Genomic DNA, 9,598 nt, shown 5'->3' on the forward strand with positions numbered 1-9,598 from the left:
AGCTAATCCCATGCCAAAATCAGACATCTTTCAGTATTCAGTAGTGGGATTTCAGGTCTGCAGGCTGCTATTTTTGCAATTGAAGTGGAGACTTTCAGGTTTAAACGGGTTGAATTGAAATCTCCTGTGAAATGTTTAGGAATTGCAGACATTTTTCTACAAAGCCTCCTCTTTTCAGGGGCTCAATAGCAATTGAACAAATTCACTTTCCTTTAAATAAAATTTTAACCCTTTATAGAGAATCCTTTGCAACAATGACGGCCTGAAGTAAATGGCTGTCATAGAATCGTAGAGTTGGAAGGGACCTCCTGGGCCATCTGGTCCAACCCCCTGCTCAAAGCAGGATTCACTAAATCATCCCAGTCAGATGTTTGTCCAGCCTCTGTTTGAAGACTTCCATTGGAGGAGAACTCAACACTTCTCGTGGCAGCCTGTTCCACTCATTGGTCACTCTAACTGTCAAAAAGTTTTTTCTAATATCTAATCTGTGTCTCCTCCCTTTCAGTTTCATCCCATTGCTTCTAGTCTTTCCTTGTGCAAATGAGAATAAAGTTGATCCTTCTACAATGTGACAGCCCTTTAGATATTTGTAGACAGCTATTAAGTCTCCTCTCAGTCTTCTCTTTTGCAAACTAAACAATCCCAAATCCTGCAACCTTTCCTCATAAGGCAGGGTTTGCAGACCGGTCACCATTCTGGTTGCTCTTTTCTGAACTTGCTCCAGTTTGTTGATGTCTTTTTTAAAATGTGGCGCCCAAAACTGGACACAATATTCCAGATGAGGTCTGACCAAAGAGGAGTAGAGGGAAATAATGACTTCACGTGATCTAGACTGTATGCTTCTGTTAATACATCCTAGAATTGCATTTGCCTTTTTTGCTGCTGCATCACACTGTTGACTCATATTCAGTCTGTGATCTATTAGTATACCCAAGTCTTTTTCACATGTGCTGTTCCTTAGGCCTATTCCTCCTATTCTGTCCCCATCGCTGGTCTCCTCCGGTCTGAGGCTTGGCCGCCTTTACTGCAGTGACTTCAGTTTTCGCTTGTTTGTGGCTCTTTCTGTCTTCCGTTTTGTCTTCAACCGGTGAAAAGAGGTTCGATGAGCTGAGACCTGGTGAGGATTCGGCCATTGCAGAATATTCTCTTTGCTTTTGCAGGATGTTTTGGATCATTGTCCATCTGTCCTGTGAAGCGCCGTCCATCAACCTTGCTGCATTTGGGTGAATCTGAGCAGAAAGTCTCGCCCTGTACACAGATTCAGCCAGCTGCTTCTGTCTTCAGTCACATCAGTAACCACTAGTGACCCAGTGTCATTGGAAGAAGCTATGCATGCCCGGACCATCACACAGCCTCTGCCAAGTGTTACTGTCATGACTCTTGTCGGGTGTCCCAGGAGCAGGAGCTCCTTCCCTGTCCCAAACGCTAGTGGCACCCTAGATTGCCCTGTTCCTCTGATTACTCCTGATGGTGAAGATGCCAGGGCCACTTACCTTCCCTTAGATCCTGAATCTGCCCTCAGTCTGTACCCTTCCCCCAGCCAGAGGAGAGGGGAGTAGTAGTGTACCGAAATACATCAACCATACTAACAAAGTAGTACAAACAGGGACATAGAAAAATACCAATCATACAAATATACTTAACACAAACAGAGGAATGCACCGGGGACTGGAGATGGGGAAAACCCAAAGTAGAGTAGAAATGGAATTATCACACACTTAAAACCTAGCAGCAATCACAGGTAAATCCACTAAACACTTTCTCCAACAACCTGCAGCCATACAAAATAGGCTCGTTCAGACAATGAGTGCTAGCCAGGGCCCAGAATATGTAGATGGGAGTGGCTAACAGTAAACAGCTGAAAACCTTAATGCAGTAAAGCTTCCAGGAGCTCTCAACTGGGCAGATTAACCCCTGCACTGCTAAAAGAAATTTACATGTTTAATAGGAAGGTGAAGTGCTTCTAATCAGTGCAGAAGTAGGAGAAATCAGCCGCTGCAGTCTTCTGGCTCCTCTCTGTTGCGGTAAACCTGTGGCAGTTACACAGGATGTGCCGAGGATCAGGAGCCGTTCCAAGCCTTCTCCTGACTTTCTTTTTCCCATCCGTCTGGGACAAGTTGATCTTAGTTTTGCTTTTCCAGAACAGCACGGCTTCTTTAGATGTTTCTGGCAAAGTCTAATCTGGCCTTTCTATTTTCGTTCTGATTAATGGTTTGCACCTTGTGGTGACCCCCCCCTGTATTTGCGCTCATAACTCTTCTCTTTATGGTGGACTTAGATACTGAGACACTGATTTCCTGGAGAGACTTAACTTGGGAGGGATGTTGTGAAGGGGTTTTTCTTCACCCTGAGATGGATTCTGGGATCATCCACCACTGTTGTCTTCTGTGGACGTCTAGGCCTTTTTGAGTTCCCAAGCTGACCAGAGCTCTTTCTTTTGCAGAATATACCAAGTTGTTGATTTGGCCACTCCTAACATTTATGCTCTCTCTGATGTATTTCTTCTTTTTTTTGGCCTAATGATGGTCTGTTTCTCTTTTATTGAGAGCTCCTTTGATCGCGTGTTATGCATTCACAGCAACAGCTTCCAAATGCAAATGCCGCACCTGGAATCAGCTCTAGACGTTTACAAGCTTCATTGATGATGGATTAATGAGGGAAGAGCCAATGCATCCCAGTAAGGAGCTGCTGAGATAATTGTCCAAATACTTTTGGTGCCTATAAAAAGAGGCAACCATATATTAAAGAGCTGTAATTCCTAAACCCTTCTTTCAATTAGGATGTGAATCCCCTCAAAGCTGATAGTCAGCACTTTAAACTCATATTGGTTATAGAACTGGATCTGGAATATGTGAATTTGTCATTGTGGAAATATTTCTGGACCTAACTGTAGGTTTATCTGTTCCTTTACATGAGAGACCTCCCTGCAAAGTTGTCTTACTCTCCTCCCCGCCCTGGCACGGGCAAGAGCAGCCTGTGACATAAAAAGAGAGTATGAGGGTATTAATAATTAACAAGATGCTTTACTCTGCAGCGACATGAATTATTTATATTGTAGCTTTTGCCTTTTTATATATATATCGACACCTCTATCCTTTTGATCTGCTGTGTTAAAAGCTGCTATAAACCATGGTACAAAGCGCAGGCCCCAATCTGGATCATCTCCTTATTGTACAGGCTCCAACTTGAAACATTCCAGCAGATGCAAAACTACAACTACCAGCAGATTGTAAGGGCATGATGGGGGATGATTGTAAACTGAGAACAGTGAGCATTGCAGCAACCACTAGGGGGAACTACCTGCAGACAGAATTTTATGTATCTCTGCATACAACTACCATTAGGGGAGCTCTCTGTATACAGAGATACTAGATATGATCATGTCTGCAGCCACCACTGGGGGAGCTCCCTGTATACAGAGATACATGATAAGATTCTGTCTGCAGCCACCACTAGTGGGAGCTTCCTGTATACAGAGACACATGATAAGATGAAACGCAATCATCCTGATCAGCTGAAATAAAACATCTCAAATACGACTCCAAGGTCTGGTTTGTTCTCTCCGTCTGTCCATTGGTCTGAGGGTGAAAAGCAGAGGAGAAGGACAACTGAATTCCCAGCTTGGAACAGAAAGTCCTCCAAAATCTAGACACAAACTGAACTCCTCTGTCAGATACAATGTTCTCAGGAATCCCGTGCAAGCGAACCACCTGTTGCAAAAACAGAGGCACCAACTCAGAGGAAGATGGCAACTTAGGGAGTGATATAAGATGAACCATCTTAGAGAACCTATCACAAATCACCCAAATAACAGTCATCCTCTGAGAGACAGGCATATCAGAGATGAAATCCATTGAAATATGGGTCCATGGCCTCCTGGGGACCGGCAAAGGCATCAACAACCCACTAGAGCGAGAACAAGGTTTAGACCGGGAACACGTCCCACAGGACTGCACAAAATTCCTGACATCACGAGACAAGGCGGGCCACCAAAAAGACCGACTCACCAGATCTCTAGTACCAAAAATACCTGGATGACCAGCCAATGCAGAGCAATGAACTTCAGACATCACTCTCTTCTTCCACTGGTCAGGAACATACAACTTTCCACTGGGACAACGCTCAGGTTTGTCCTGGAACTCTTCCAGAGCACGTCTCAAATCGGGCGAGATGGCAGAAAGAACTACCCCTTCGCCTAAGATGGTAGCAGGCTTGGTCACCACAGGAGAATCAGCAAAGAAGCTCCAAGAGAGGGCGTCTGCCTTGACATTCTTAGTGCCAGGAAGAAAAGAGACCACAAAATCAAAACGTGTAAAAAACAAGGCCCACCTAGCCTGTCTAGGGTTCAAGCGTTTGGCCGACTCCAGGTAAATCAAATTCTTGTGGTCAGTGAGGACCACGACTTGGTGTTTAGCTCCCTCCAACCAATGTCTCCACTCCTCAAATGCCCATTTCATGGCTAACAGTTCCCGATTCCCCACATCATAATTACGTTCAGATGGAGAGAACTTTCGGGAAAAGAAAGCACAGGGATTCATTTTAGATGTTACAGGATCCTTTTGGGACAAAACAGCTCCTGCACCAATCTCAGAAGCGTCCACCTCTACCTGGAACGGGAGTGAGACATCAGGTTGCCGCAAAACCGGGGCAGAAGTGAATCTTCGCTTCAGCTCCTGAAAGGAAGAAACAGCCTCCGGAGACCAATTCAACACATCAGCACCCTTCTTAGTCGGAACAGTCAATGGCTTGGCAATACTAGAAAATTTTGCTATAAATTTCCGATAAAAATTAGCAAAACCCAAAAACTTCTGGAGGGCCTTCAAAGAAGTGGCCTGAACCCAATCATAAATGGCCTGTACCTTGGCCGGGTCCATTTCAATAGTTGACGGAGACAAAATAAATCCCAAAAATGAAATCCTCTGTACCCTAAAAAGGCATTTCGATCCTTTGACATACAGGGAATTCTCCCTCAAGATCCGGAACACAGTCCGAACATGTTCTACATGAGAATCCCAATCCTTGGAGAAGATCAAAATATCATCCAGATAGATAATCAAAAATTTATCCACAAATTCTCAGAAAATGTCGTTCATGAAGCACTGGAAGACAGAAGGGGCATTAGTGAGCCAAAAAGGCATCGCCAGGTACTCAAAATGTCCCTCCGGAGTATTAAACGCCGTCTTCCATTCATCCCCATGCTTAATGCGGATAAGATTATACGCCCCCCTGAGGTCAAGCTTGGTAAACCAGCAAGCACCTTTAACTAGAATAGATCTGAAATCAGGGGTAACGGATACTGATATTTAATAGTAATTTTGTTGAGGGCACGATAATCAATACAAGGCCTTAATGAACCATCCTTTTTGGCCACGAAAAAAAACCCGGCACCTAAGGGTGAAGAGGATGGTCTAATATGACCCTTCTCCAACGCCTCCTTAATATAAGATCGCATAGCCTCGTGCTCGGGTACAGATAAATTGAAGCGCCGACCCTTGGGAAATTTACACCCCGGGCTCAGTTCAATTGCACAGTCATAACTCCTATGAAGAGGCAAAGATGCACTCATTCTCACTAAATACATCACAAAAGTCCGCCAAATAGTCAGGAACATCATGCGACTGAGGAGAGGTGGGAAAAAACGGAGCCTCACTAAGGGCACACCGACAACCCCAACTCACCACAGACACAGATTTCCAATCCAAAACTGGATTATGACTTTGCAACCAGGGAAACCCCAGAACAATGGTATCATGCAAATTATGCAAGACCAAAAATCTGCAATTTTCTTGATGGTCTGGGCCGACCCGCATTACCACCTGGGACCAAAACTGAGGTTTATTTTTCGCCAAAGGAGTAGCATCAATCCCCCTCAAAGGGATAGGCGTCCGCAGAAGTGTCATCGGAAATCCACAACATTTAGCAAAATCCAAGTCCATTAGGTTCAGGGCTGCTCCCGAATCCACAAAAGCCTTGGCGGAAAATGTGGACAGGGAGCAGATCAGAGTAATTGCCAGAAGAAACTTAGGTTGAACACCACCCACAGAAAACGTGTGTGCAAAACGTTTCTCTCGTTTAGGACAGACAGAAATAATATGCGAGGCATCTCCACAAAAAAACCACAGCTTATTACGCCTTCTGAACTCCTGACGTTGCTCCCTGGACAAAACTCTATCACATTGCATAGGTTCAGACACTTGTTCGACAGGTGGCAACACCTCTCCTGCAGTCCTGCGTTCACGTAAACGCCGATCAACCTGAATGGCTAATGACATAGAATCGTCAAGACCAGAGGGAACAGGAAATCCCACCATAGTATCTTTTACGGCTTCTGACAAACCCTTCTGAAAGAGAGCTGCCAAGGCATTATCATTCCAGGTAGTAAGGACCGCCCACTTTCGGAATTTTTGACAGTACAATTCTGCAGAATCTCGACTCTGGCTCAATGCCAACAGGGTCTTTTCAGCCTGATCAATAGCATTAGGTTCGTCATACAACAACCCCAATGCTTGAAAAAATGGGTTCACATTAGTCAGAATAGGATCATCTGGTTTCAAAGAAAACGCCCAATCCTGGGGATCGCCACGCAGCAAAGAGATGACAATTTTAACCTGCTGCGCAGAGCTCCCTGACGAGTAAGGCTTCAAGGCAAAAAATAATTTACAATTATTTTTGAAATTCAAAAATTTAGACCGATCCCCAAAAAACACATCAGGAGTAGGGATCTTTGGTTCAGCAGCATGTGAATGAGCAAGGTAGGTGGAAATCCCCGCATTTCCGCAGCGAGCTGCTCCACACGATCAGACAATTGCTTTATCTCCATTGAGAGAGAAAAAAAATTCCCCCTACAGCCTCAGAGATATAGAGGAAAAAATATACACACTTTTTTTTTTTTTTTACAATTCTTTCCTGCTGTTGAGTACCCTAGTATCTGCGGTATGGCAGGTGATTCTGTTATGAATGAGTCACCGTAGGAGGCAAAAACAGAAATACTAGCTAAGTCCAGAAAACCAGAGAAGTTGGCAGCTATCGGATTGCAGACCCCTGAACCTAACAACAACTAGCAGTAGCCGTGGGGGGTTCCTACGGTGCCCTAGACCCCTCGATCACAGCCGGAGAACTACATAGCCTAAAGACAGAAAGGGAAATCTAAACTGCCCCAGAGCAGACCCCAAAGCAATAGGCAGCCCCCAACATATAATGACGGTGAAGCAAGTTGAAAAAACACACAGATAGAAAGATAGGCTGAGCAAATGATGGGGCCCAAGCTAACTAAATAGGACAGGATAGGAAAGCTGCTGTCTGCAATCCGCCAAAACGATCTCAAAAACAAGAGCCAACAGACTGATAGGGAAAAAAGCCCTGAAGACGCTAGGCTTCAAAAGACTATATCAGTACTCAGGTATTTTCTGAAGACAGAGCAAAAAGGAATTCAGCTCACCCAGCAGGGAAAGGCAGAAATCCAGAAAAACAAGGCAAAACAAAACCAAAACACAAATGCAAAAAGCAGCTCAGAAAACTTAGCTTTTGAGGAGCAGGAATCAGACTGGTCTCCAAGAATCCCTCAGAGAAATCACCTACAAGGCAGAAGTGCGTCGGCTGCCTTATATCCAGTCAGCAATTCCAGTCACCCTGTCATCATCATTCTGCTCAGGTGCTTTGTAATCAGCCTCACTACCTTTCTTGACCAGAGGAGGGAGTTCATCAGACCTCAATGGTGAAGGGGAAAATGAACTCACAACAGAGCTCCCTGTATACAGAGATACATGATACAATCCTGTCTGCAGCGACCAGTAGGGGGAGCTCCCTGTATACAGAGATACATAAGATCCTGTCTGCATTCACCACTAGGGGGAGCTCCCTGTTTACAGAAATACAGGATAAGATTCTGTCTGTAGTCACTACTAGGCCGAGCTCGCTGTATACAGAGATGCATGATAAGATCCTGTCTGCAGCCACCACTAGGGGGAGCTCCATGTATACAGAGATACATGATAAGATTCTGTCTGCAGCCACCACTAGGGGGAGCACCCTGTATACAGAGATACATGATAAGATACTGTCAGCAGCCACCCCATTAGGGATGCTCCCTGTATACACAGATACATGATAAGATCCTGTCTGCAGTCACCACTAGGGGGAGCTCCCTGTATACAGAGATACATAAGATCCTGTCTGCATTCACCACTAGGAGGAGCTCCCTGTATAGAGATGCATGGTAAGATCCTGTCTGCAGCCACCACTAGGGGGAGCTCCCGCTATACAGAGATAGGCCTCTTTCACACATCAGTATTTTTGATCAGTACTTCATCAGTATTTGTATCCCAAAACCAGGAATGTCTCCAAAATAAGGAACAGGAGTCAGTCTTTCAATTATATTTTTTTCTCGGTAAGTTTCATTCCTGACTTTGGCAAACAAACACTGATGCAAAATACTGACATGTGAATGAGCCTATACATAAGATTCTGTCTGCAGCCACCACTAGGGGGAGCTCCCTGTTTACAGAGATACAGGATAAGATTCTGTCTGCAGTCACTACTAGTCCGAGCTCGCTGTATACAGAGATACATGATAAGATTCAGTCTGCAGTCACCACTAGAGGGAGCTCCCTGTATACAGAGACCCATAAAATTCTGTCTGCAGCCACCACTAGGGGGAGCTCCATGTATACAGAGATACGTGATAAGATTCTGTCTGCAGCCACCACTAGGGGAGCTCCCTGTATACAGAGATACATGATAAGATCCTGTCTGCAGCCACCACTAGAGGGAGCTCCCTGTATACAGATTTATGAAGTGCCCATAGAAGTAAAAATTTAATGAATCAGGACGCTCCCCCTAATGGTGGTTGCAAGCTGTAATTATAATTAAAGGGGTTATTTGGGATTTTTATATTGATGGCCTATCTTTGGGATAGATCATCTCTGATTGGTAGGGGTGCAACATCTGACACCACACAGCTCCATCAACAGAATAGTGTCAGCAGTTGGGTACAGCACTATTTGAATCAATGGGAGGCGGATGTGCAGTACCACGCTGCGGCCACTATGTAGCTGATGCCATTGATGCTGCACAGCCACCAATCAGATATTGATGACCTGTCCTAAGACCCCATCCATATAAAAGTCATGGACACCTTAAGGCTATGTGCACACGTAGTTTTAGGTGCTGCGGATTTGTCCCCGCAGATTTGGGAAAATCCGCAGGTAAATCCAAAGGTCAAAATACCTGCGGTTTACCTGCGGATTAGCCCTGCGGTTTCACACCTCACAATGGAGAAGGTGTGAAACTGCAGCGGAATCCGCACAAAGAATTGACATGCTGCGGATTGTAACCCGCAGCAAATCCGCAGCATGTGCACAGCGTTTTTGGTTTTACCATGGCAAAGAATGGTACTGTACAACGCAGCAGAAACTGCTGCGGACCCGCAGGGCCAGAAACGCTGCGGATCCACAACATGTGCACATAGCCTAAGAATGATTAGTCCACTTGCAACATCCTCTTAGTCAATGAGGATTCAGTTTATTATTAATCCTTTCACAGCATGTGATTTTTGGTGCTGGTGTACGGCGTGGCTCAGGTGTGAGCTCTGATCTCTACG

Source organism: Dendrobates tinctorius, unplaced genomic scaffold, assembly GCF_039654945.1.
Source record: "Dendrobates tinctorius isolate UK_male_01 unplaced genomic scaffold, ASM3965494v1 ptg000058l, whole genome shotgun sequence".
Taxonomy (NCBI): domain Eukaryota; kingdom Metazoa; phylum Chordata; class Amphibia; order Anura; family Dendrobatidae; genus Dendrobates; species Dendrobates tinctorius.